We start from the raw sequence: 9800 nt of genomic DNA on the forward strand, positions 1-9800 counted from the left end.
TCTCCTCAATTTGGGAATAACAAGTTAATTTGGGGAACACTGCCATGTCAAAATAGTATTAAGAGTATTATTATTATGAGTATTATTTTACTCTTAAATAATGCATTGCATGAACACGCAATAACTCCGATGTCTAGTCAAAGTTTACTACACTAATTTACCATCCTTTTTCTTGTCACAAGGATCAAAGTATAGCACCACCGTATTGACAGCTGTTTTTTTCCTTAGAAAAATTACAATGAAACGTGTGAAAAAAAATGTTGTAGCATATGGATTATAATGAAAACGCAAAACAAAAAAGCGACGGGTAATCTTCATATTCTAAGTAAGTGCTACTGCTGACACAGTAGCATTTCTGTAGTAGGAGAACCACTGGTATGCAAAACATTATCCTGTTACTATTGTTTGTTTTTTTGCTATTACTGATGTACTTTTCTACCGCAGATGTTTAGAGTTCTGTTTATACATATCCATCATGTAGTTTCCTTCTGGAGGTTTTTCGACTGTAACCAAATGAAAAATGGAGAAAATATGAATAATACGATACTCTATTGATTACAGTTACAATCTTATAAGGGTGAATTGACTTATGTGAATAATTTTACATTTTTGTATATATTCCCTCATTAAGCAAAATTGTACATACATTAAGTTGGTGGGCACTACAGATGAACACAGTTATAAAGGAGGGGTGACCTCACCTTCACCCTGTGTTCTGTAATTGACACAGCCTGCGGTGGGAGAAAAGGAAGGAAACTGTAGGGGACTCCACCCAACAGGCATGATGATGCCGTCCACTAGGCGGTACGAATGAGCTTACGCAAAAGAAAATGGTCACCGGCGTGATGTCAGCTGAAGCTTCAGAATCGTTTCTTTGGAAAAAATCTTTCTTTGGAAGAAACCTTTCTGTCACCATCTAACCTCTGGATAATTAAATAAAGTTTAAAAATGCTTTTATTTGCCATTTGCTCAAGTACAAGTACAGGCACATTGGAACCCTTCTCTTCGCTTACCCCATCCTGGGGGGGGGGGGGGGGGGGGGCGTGCGGCACCCCTGGAGCTGGGAGATAAGGACCTCGCTCAGGGACACACGGACATGTGACTGTTCTGCAGAGGCTGACGCTCCAACCAAATTAGGAAAAATATTAACCACAATTATAATAATCATATATGATTCTTTTATTATTGTTCTTGTTGTTAAAATATAAATGAAAAATTATCAAAACCAAAATTCTCACTTGCTGCTACAGGCATTAGTCAGTAGCTGACTCAGAAAGCCATTGTCTCGATTACTCTGAGTAACCAGAGAAAAGGTTTCTCATGTACGAGGGCCTTGTCTTCTTCAGAGGATTGTGGTATAGGCTTATGCAAGAGTCGCTGATATGGAATATATGAGCAACGAGTTTTGTCACAACCAACATGCTAAGTAAGGAGCTTTTCAAACGTGAGACATGCTGGTGGTCATTTTTTTCCATTTGTAGTCATTTTTTCCATTTGTGGTCAGTGGTCTGGTTACTTTAATAAGACCCCCGCATGTCCCTCACATTATCCTGCCTGGTGTGTACATCAGTAGGTTTTGTGTTTGTGCCCATGTCCAGAAGGTTGTGGGTTCAGATCTGGTGTGGGGGGTAGAGGATTCTTACTACTTTTGGACCCTTGTGGAAGGCCTTTAAAATGAAACTGCTCTTCTTGAGAAACTTCTCGAAAATGGCCATACATCAACAAAATCGATGTTACAAGTTGAATTTAATTAAATATTAAACCAGCTTTCTATTTTCTGTAACTGCTTATCCTATTCAGGCTTGCAAGGATGTTGAATTAATTCAAGAAAATGAATTTCCTTGGTGGAGTGGTGGTTCTGAGGGTGGGTATCTGTGCCACCAATTGGAAGGTTGTTGGTTTGAATCCTGTGAATTCCAGCAATAATCCTCCCCCGTTGGGCCCTTGAGCAAGGCTCTTAACCTGCGATTTCTTTGTCCTGGTATGATGTTAATCTACATCCAGTCCACCGAATTACAGGGAAATTTGGGGATTGGTGGTAAGATTGGATCTCCAGCCACTAGGGAAGAAACTCACACTGGTCCACTTGTCTTAATAAAATTAATTATTAAAATAATCTAACAAAATACTTTTTTTATTGTAGGTAGGTGGATGGATGAATATAAATAAATAAATATTAATTACAAATCAATGAATTAATAAAAAACGTTTTTTAGTCTACACAGCATTGTTTTCCTGTGCACCCCTAAAATACTGCTCCATTGACTTTAGATAAGGTGGTTTTTCGGGGGCAGTGTGTGGTCCAGTGGGCTAAACCTCTGTGTCTGCCTCAGTAGAACAGTCACATGACCGCAGGCCCCTGGGCAAAGACCTTAACCCCCACCTGGGTGGGAGAATGACAACTGCATTAGGCTCATGCTAGCAAGACACCCGCATCCAACCTGACACTGCTACCCACCAGATGTTAAATAGGGAACTTTTTCTTAATTGGCATTGGTTATATTATTTGCTAATCTTGAGTTTACTTTGCTCATAAAAAAAATGAATGAATTTACCCTAAAAAAACTTGCCTTAATCAATTTGAGTAAAACCTACAGGGTGGTACTGTGAAACTAGATAAACTTTCGCTTAATTCATTTCAAATTTATCAACTTTATTTCCTAAAAGTGGTTATGCTTTACTCAAAAAAGATCAGTTCAACTCATCCTCAAAAAAGTTGCAAGGTGCAAATTGTCACCTCATTTTATTTGAGTAAATTCTATAGGTTACTTTTTTCAGCGTAGGGAAGTAAGCTGATGGAAGCCGGTCGTCTCTCTGTCTGTGTGCTGGTGGCAGAGCTCTTACTGGAGACATCACCGCGGTGCAGGACATCCGTCGGTCTGGATCCCACCTGATGATTCAGCTTACAGGTTCACAAGTAATTAATCATGACGTCATTCTTCAGAAGGTCCGCTTGGAGGAGCGCAGAGAGTGCAGTCTTACGTGGAGCTACTTGGTTTTCTTGGTAACTGTTGCTATGTCAATAAGATTACCCCCTCCCTTTCCCCCCTCTTCCACCCCCTTCTGCCTTTTTCCATTACAATATCAGCTAGTTCTCCCAGACTTAACTCATGTAGTTATTGAGCAATTGTGTTCTACAGTTCCTTCCTCTCCTTTGCCTGCCGCCTCCCTTCTTCATTCTGCCGCGATTATCCAAACATTCTTCTTTCTTATTTCGTCATCTTCTGTTATTCCTGCCAAACCCAGTTTATAGCTTTGCCCCCCACCCTACATAACTCCCCAGGAACATGCTCATATTTTGGCATTTTTTGGCATTTCTTCACGCCAAGTTCTTTTGATAGCATTAAACAAGGGTGTGTCCCTGACGATGTTACACTCTATTGCGTAGCACAGACACACCTCTTCCTACAAAAGGGTCTTTATAATCACATATTAATTCTATTGTTCCCTAGACGTGACACATTATACTGTAACCCAGGTTTATTGCAAATCTGAATTAAGTGAATGAGACTCAAGGTATCTGAGGTTAATATTTACCAGTAAGCTATAGTCTGAATTCTTTTCAATGTCATGATACCGTTCTGACGTCTAGAGAATACGAAATATGTCCCATCTCAGTCGTTAGATCCTCACTGCTGCAAAGGTTCAAAAATCCCTTATACCGAGTTATCATTCATAACCAATCACACATGCATAATTCCTGCTTATGTTAATGCAGCCTTTAAATTTGTTTATGAATGCAAGCTAATAGGAATTTCCCGTTTCTTAGATCTGTTACAGGCTGCTCTGCGAATAGATTTTCAGGCTTTGGGAGAAGCCAGCTATGATTCAAAGGGTATTTGGTTAATAAAATAATAAAAATCCCACCAACAATGTTCTTTCCTTAACAAGGTTTTTATACAACGTACTTAGCGCTAACTTGGTTTAAGGGACGGCTGTTGATTTTAGGTCTAGCTTATAGACTGAAGAACAGTTATTGACTACAAAGCACTGTTGTAAATCGCTCTGGAAAAGAACGTCTGTTAAGTGCTGTAAATGTAAATGTGTAACAATCCCAGTGGGAAGCCCAGGTTTCCGAAGGAGTCACTCTTTCAAAAACGGAAAGTTGACCATACAGTACTGGTCTCTGTCCCGCCCCACAGTTATTTAGTAAGTTTCTAATTAGTAAATTAAGATGGTGTCTTTTCAAAATTACGGGGATCTTTAGGAATGATTACATTTGTTACTGTAAATAAGAACGGCATAAGAATTCAGATAGTTTGGTGTCAGAAAAGATGGGTGTTATCGCCTTTCAAACATTACGAATTACATCATTGACTAAAATCTAATGAGTGACAAACTGTTGGCTGTGTTTGCGTTCCCATGCGGGAGTGATTCTCTGACATGTTTAAACTAGCCGTTGTAGACATGATTTCATGCGTTCACCAAAAAGTGCAGGCAACAGATAGACTTGAGTCAGTAATAATTTTTTGCTGAAACTGCCAGTTGCGATTATCCAGACATGCACTGGAATTTACCTAAGATTCCCAACTTTTGTCACTGAAATAATGTAGACAGGCTAATTTTTTCCTTCCGTCCATGCTGGTTTTTAAAAATCTCCTGTAAGGAATGTAAAATTACTGTACTTTCCTGGGGCTTGTAGATTAATCTGACAGGCCGAAGGACTCCTGTTCTGATTTTCACAACTGTGACTTTACTTTCTCTGTCAGATGATCTACTTGATGAAAGTTCTGCAACCTAATGTGTTCCCAAAGTTTTGTATATGTTTCTTACAATGCTATACTTCACCGTGGCCAAAAATAAATATTGTAAGCAAGTGGTCAGGGTGTAATGAAATTCAGGTGTAACACCGTCACACTCACACACACACACACACACACACGGTGTGTGGAGAGTGAACTGCATGTCTTATTCTGTTGTCATCATGTTGCTCACTTTATGTGGACAATAACGCTTAAGAGCCGGATTACCCAGCACGAGTTTAGGGTCACTCGCTGGTTATGTGTTTTCATTTAACGCCCCACCTTCCAGCGTTTTTCACTCTTACACTTCACATACATGCCTGCTAGAAAAACATCACATTTTGCACGCATTCGCACGATATTTTGGGATTTGCGATGAACATTCATAACTGCGCCTTTTGCTATTGAATGCGTTACTGAGGCAAATTAGCGTGAAGATATGACGTGGTGTTCAGAGGAGCCTCCTTAACGCTACGTCATTCGTGAGTTCTATCTTTTAACATACCACGTATCCTTAAGAACTCACCACAAATAATTTTATCATAGGAATCATTTATTGTCATTCAGTTATGTTTACTTGTGAAGCAGCATCCGTAACAGTGTTAGTCTTATTTCAAATGATAAAATATGTATTATTTCAAAACCCTTCTTCACAATGTGACTATTACACGTGTGCCCATAGTAATGCTGCACCCCCCCGATGTCGGTCCCCCAAATGTCAAACCCCTTCTGATGTCACTGGCCCTAGCACCAAGTGAAAAAAAATTTTTTATGACACGCTATAAAAATTCCCCAAAAAAGCTATGTTAGAGAAATATGTACTTTTTTATTGTCATTTTGATAGATGCCATCTTGATCTTAATTTAGTAATAACACGTCTTAAGAAATGTCGCTTGAATATTTCCACCCCATACATGGTGATAAACAATGTTGAATGTTATTTCCATATCCTGTTTGTGTACCTTAATAAAAGATATTGCGAGGGGGGTTCCTCTTTCGAAGTTGGCTGAGTTCGACTGAGAGGCTGACACCTCGAAGTCACCCCTGCCGTAGAATGCATGCCTGTCTCGGGAGCACGCACCACTGAAAACAGCGAAACGAAAGCTCTTTTTTGTAATGCGTAGAAATGATCGTTCCTGTTTACTTAAACTCATAAAACGCACGTAACACATCGCATGACGTTGTATATATATATGTACAGATATATAACACAAAACAAATAAAATAGGTCGCTGATCTGAAAACGCTTTGTTACTTAATGGGCTGTCACGTGCCTGTTAATATCGATTCAAAAGTTCAAAACAGCAGACATGAACGTGGCAATTTAAAGCTTGTTACATTATAAGTGTGTATCAGATGTGCAGTAACACTGTTTTTTCACCCATCCATCCATCCATCCATCCATCCATCATCTCCCGCTTAATCCGGAATTGGGTCGCGGGGGCAGCAGTCTCAGCAGGGAGGCCCAGACTTCCCTCTCCCCGGCCACTTCGTCCAGCTCCTCTGGGGGGATCCCGAGGCGTTCCCAGGCCAGCCGAGAGACATAGTCTCTCCAGCGTGTCCTGGGTCTTCCCCGGGGCCTCCTCCCAGTGGGACATGCCCGGAACACCTCCCCAGGGAGGCGTCCCGGAGGCATCCTGATCAGATGCCCGAGCCACCTCATCTGGCTCCTCTCAATGCGGAGGAGCAGCGGCTCTACTCTGAGTCCCTCCCGAATGACCGAGCTCCTCACCCTATCTCTAAGGGAGAGCCCAGCCACCCTGCGGAGGAAACTCATTTCGGCCGCTTGTACCCGCGATCTCGTTCTTTCGGTCACTACCCAAAGCTCATGACCATAGGTGAGGGTAGGAACGTAGATCGACTGGTAAATGGAGAGCTTTGCCTTTTGGCTCAGCTCTCTCTTCACCATGACAGACCGATGCAGCGCCCGCATGACTGCTGACGCCGCACCGATCCGCCTGTCGATCTCCCGCTCCATCGTTCCCCCACTCGTGAACAAGATCCCGAGATACTTAAACTCCTCCACTTGGGGGAGGACCCCATCCCCAACCCGGAGAGAGCATTCTACCCTTTTCCGGCTGAGACCCATGGTCTCGGATTTGGAGGTGCTGATTCTCATCCCAGCCGCTTCGCACTCGGCTGCAAACTGCTCCAGTGAGAGCTGAAGGTCACGGCTCGATGAGGCCAACAGAACCACATCATCCGCAAAAAGCAGAGACCTAATCCTGAGGTCACCGAACCGGACGCCCTCAACGCCCTGGCTGCGCCTAGAAATTCTGTCCATAAAAACTATGAACAGAATCGGTGACAAAGGGCAGCCCTGACGGAGTCCAACCCTCACCGGAAACGAGTCCGACTTATTGCCGCCCATGCGGACCAAACTCTGGCACCGGTCATACAGGGACCGAACCGCCCTTAAAAGGGAGCCCGGTACCCCATACTCCCGGAGCACTCCCCACAGGACCCCCTGAGGGACACGGTCGAATGCCTTCTCCAAGTCCACAAAACACATGTAGACTGGTCGGGCAAACTCCCATGAACCCTCCAGAACCCTGCTGAGAGTATAGAGCTGGTCCACTGTTCCACGGCCAGGGCGAAAACCACACTGCTCCTCCTGAATCCGAGGTTCGACAATCCGGCGGACCCTCCTTTCCAGGACCCCCGAATAGACCTTGCTAGGGAGGCTGAGGAGTGTGATCCCCCTGTAGTTGGAGCACACCCTCCGGTCCCCCTTCTTAAAGAGGGGGACCACCACCCCGGTCTGCCAATCCAGAGGCACTGCCCCCGATGTCCACGCGATGCTGCAGATGCGTGTCAGCCAGGACAGCCCCGCAGCATCCAGAGCCTTGAGGAACTCTGGGCGAATCTCGTCCACCCCCGGGGCCCGACCACCGAGGAGCTTTTTGACCACCTCAGCGACCTCCACCCCCGAGATAGGCGAGTCCACCCCCAAGTCCCCACACTCTGCTTCCATCTCGGAAGGCGTGTCGGTGGGATTGAGGAGGTTTTCGAAGTACTCCCTCCACCGACCCAAAACGTCCCGAGCTGAGGTCAGCAGCGCACCATCCCCACCATAAATAGTGTTGATGCTGCACCGCTTTCCCGCCCGGAGCCGCCGGATGGCGGACCAGAATCTCCTCGAAGCCGTCCGGGAGTCGTTCTCCATGGCCTCACCAAACTCCTCCCACACCCGAGTTTTTGCCTCAGCGACCGCCAAAGCCGCATTCCGCTTGGCCTGCCGGTAGCCGTCAGCTGCGTCTGGAGTCCCACAGGCCAGAAAGGCCCGATAAGACTCCTTCTTCAGCTTGACGGCATCCCTTACCACCGGTGTCCACCAGCGGGTTCGGGGATTGCCGCCGCGACAGGCACCGACCACCTTACGGCCGCAACTCCGGTCAGCCGCCTCCACAATGGAGGCACGGAACATGGCCCATTCGGACTCAATGTCCCCCGCCTCCCCCGGGATATGGGAGAAGTTCTGCTGGAGGTAGGAGTTGAAACTCTCCCTGACAGGGGATTCCGCCAGACGTTCCCAGCAGACCCTCACTATACGCTTGGGCCTGCCAGGCCTGGCCGGCTTCCTCCCCCACCAGCGGAGCCAACCCACCACCAGGTAGTGATCGGTTGACAGCTCCGCCCCTCTCTTCACCCGAGTGTCCAAAACATGCGGCCGCAAGACCGACGACACGACTACAAAGTCGATCATCGAACTGCGGCCTAGGGTGTCCTGGTGCCAAGTGCACATATGGACACCCTTATGCCTGAACATGGTATTCATTATGGACAGTCCGTGACGAGCACAGAAGTCCAATAACAAAACACCGCTCAGGTTCAGATTGCGGTACTGACTGCGGTACAGACTGCGGTAAACCCCAATGTACAGGCACCCAGCCTGGGGGCAATAAGTATGCCCACGCCCGCTCGGCGCCTCTCCCCGCGGGCAACTCCAGAGTGGAAAAGGGTCCAACCCCCCTCAAGGTGCGTCGAGGTCAGTCCGACTATATCTAGCCGGAACTTCACAACCTCGCGCACCAGCTCAGGCTCTTTCCCCATCAGAGAGGTGACATTTCATGTCCCTAGAGCTAGCTTCTGCAGCCGAGGATCGGACCGCCAAGGTCCCCGCCTTTGGCCGCCGCCCAGATCACCTCGCACCCGACCCCTATGGCCCCTCCCATGGGTGGTGAGCCCATTGGAGGGGGGACCCACGTGCCTTGTTCGGGCTGCGCCCGACCAGGCCCCATGGGTGTAGGCCTGGCCACCAGGTGCTCGCCATCGAGCCCCACCCCCAGGCCTGGCTCCAGGGGGGGGCCCCGGTGACCCGCGTCCGGGCAAGGGAAAACGTGGTTCCAAAATTTTTTCCATCATAAGGGGTTTTTGAGCCGCACTTAGTCTGGTTCCTCACCCAGGACCTGTTTGCCTTGGGTGACCCTACCAGGGGCATAAAGCCCGAGACAACATAGCTCCTGGGATCATTGTAACACGCAAACCCCTCCACCACGATAAGGTGTCGGCTCCAGGAGGGGCTGTTTTTTCAAGAAGAAAAAAATTTGTTACTCAATCTTTTTAAAATGTATGGGTCTCGTTTTAATTAATGGCTAAATTAGTGTTGCACCATGTAGCTCAGATGACACTGACCTGTCTCCAAATTGTATTAGTTAAACGTGCATGATGCTGGGATTAGTGCAAACATAATGATGAAGTTGGTGAGGGGATGTACTATTTTGTGTTGGGGGCAGCGTGTGGCTTGATTGGCTAAGCCTGTGTCCATGTAATCAGAAGGTCACTAGTTCAAACACAGCCTCAGCATGTCTGCAGGTTCTTGAGCAAGGCTCTTAACCCTCAGCTTTCTGGGGGTCCCACCAGATGGCTGCTCTTTGCAAACAACTTGCTGTATAAATTGGGAGGTGTGAAGACAATTTCCCCATGAGTATCAATGAATTATCCATTATTATTATTATTATTGTCACGATCGCAGGCTGACAAAGCGGCGATCGTGCGGGTGCGGCGAGCAAGTAGCAGGCAAACGCGTGAAGTCGGGGCAAAACCAGGGATTTAATG

The sequence above is a fragment of the Brienomyrus brachyistius genome, chromosome 4 (genome assembly GCF_023856365.1).
Source record: "Brienomyrus brachyistius isolate T26 chromosome 4, BBRACH_0.4, whole genome shotgun sequence".
In the NCBI taxonomy this organism is placed as follows: domain Eukaryota; kingdom Metazoa; phylum Chordata; class Actinopteri; order Osteoglossiformes; family Mormyridae; genus Brienomyrus; species Brienomyrus brachyistius.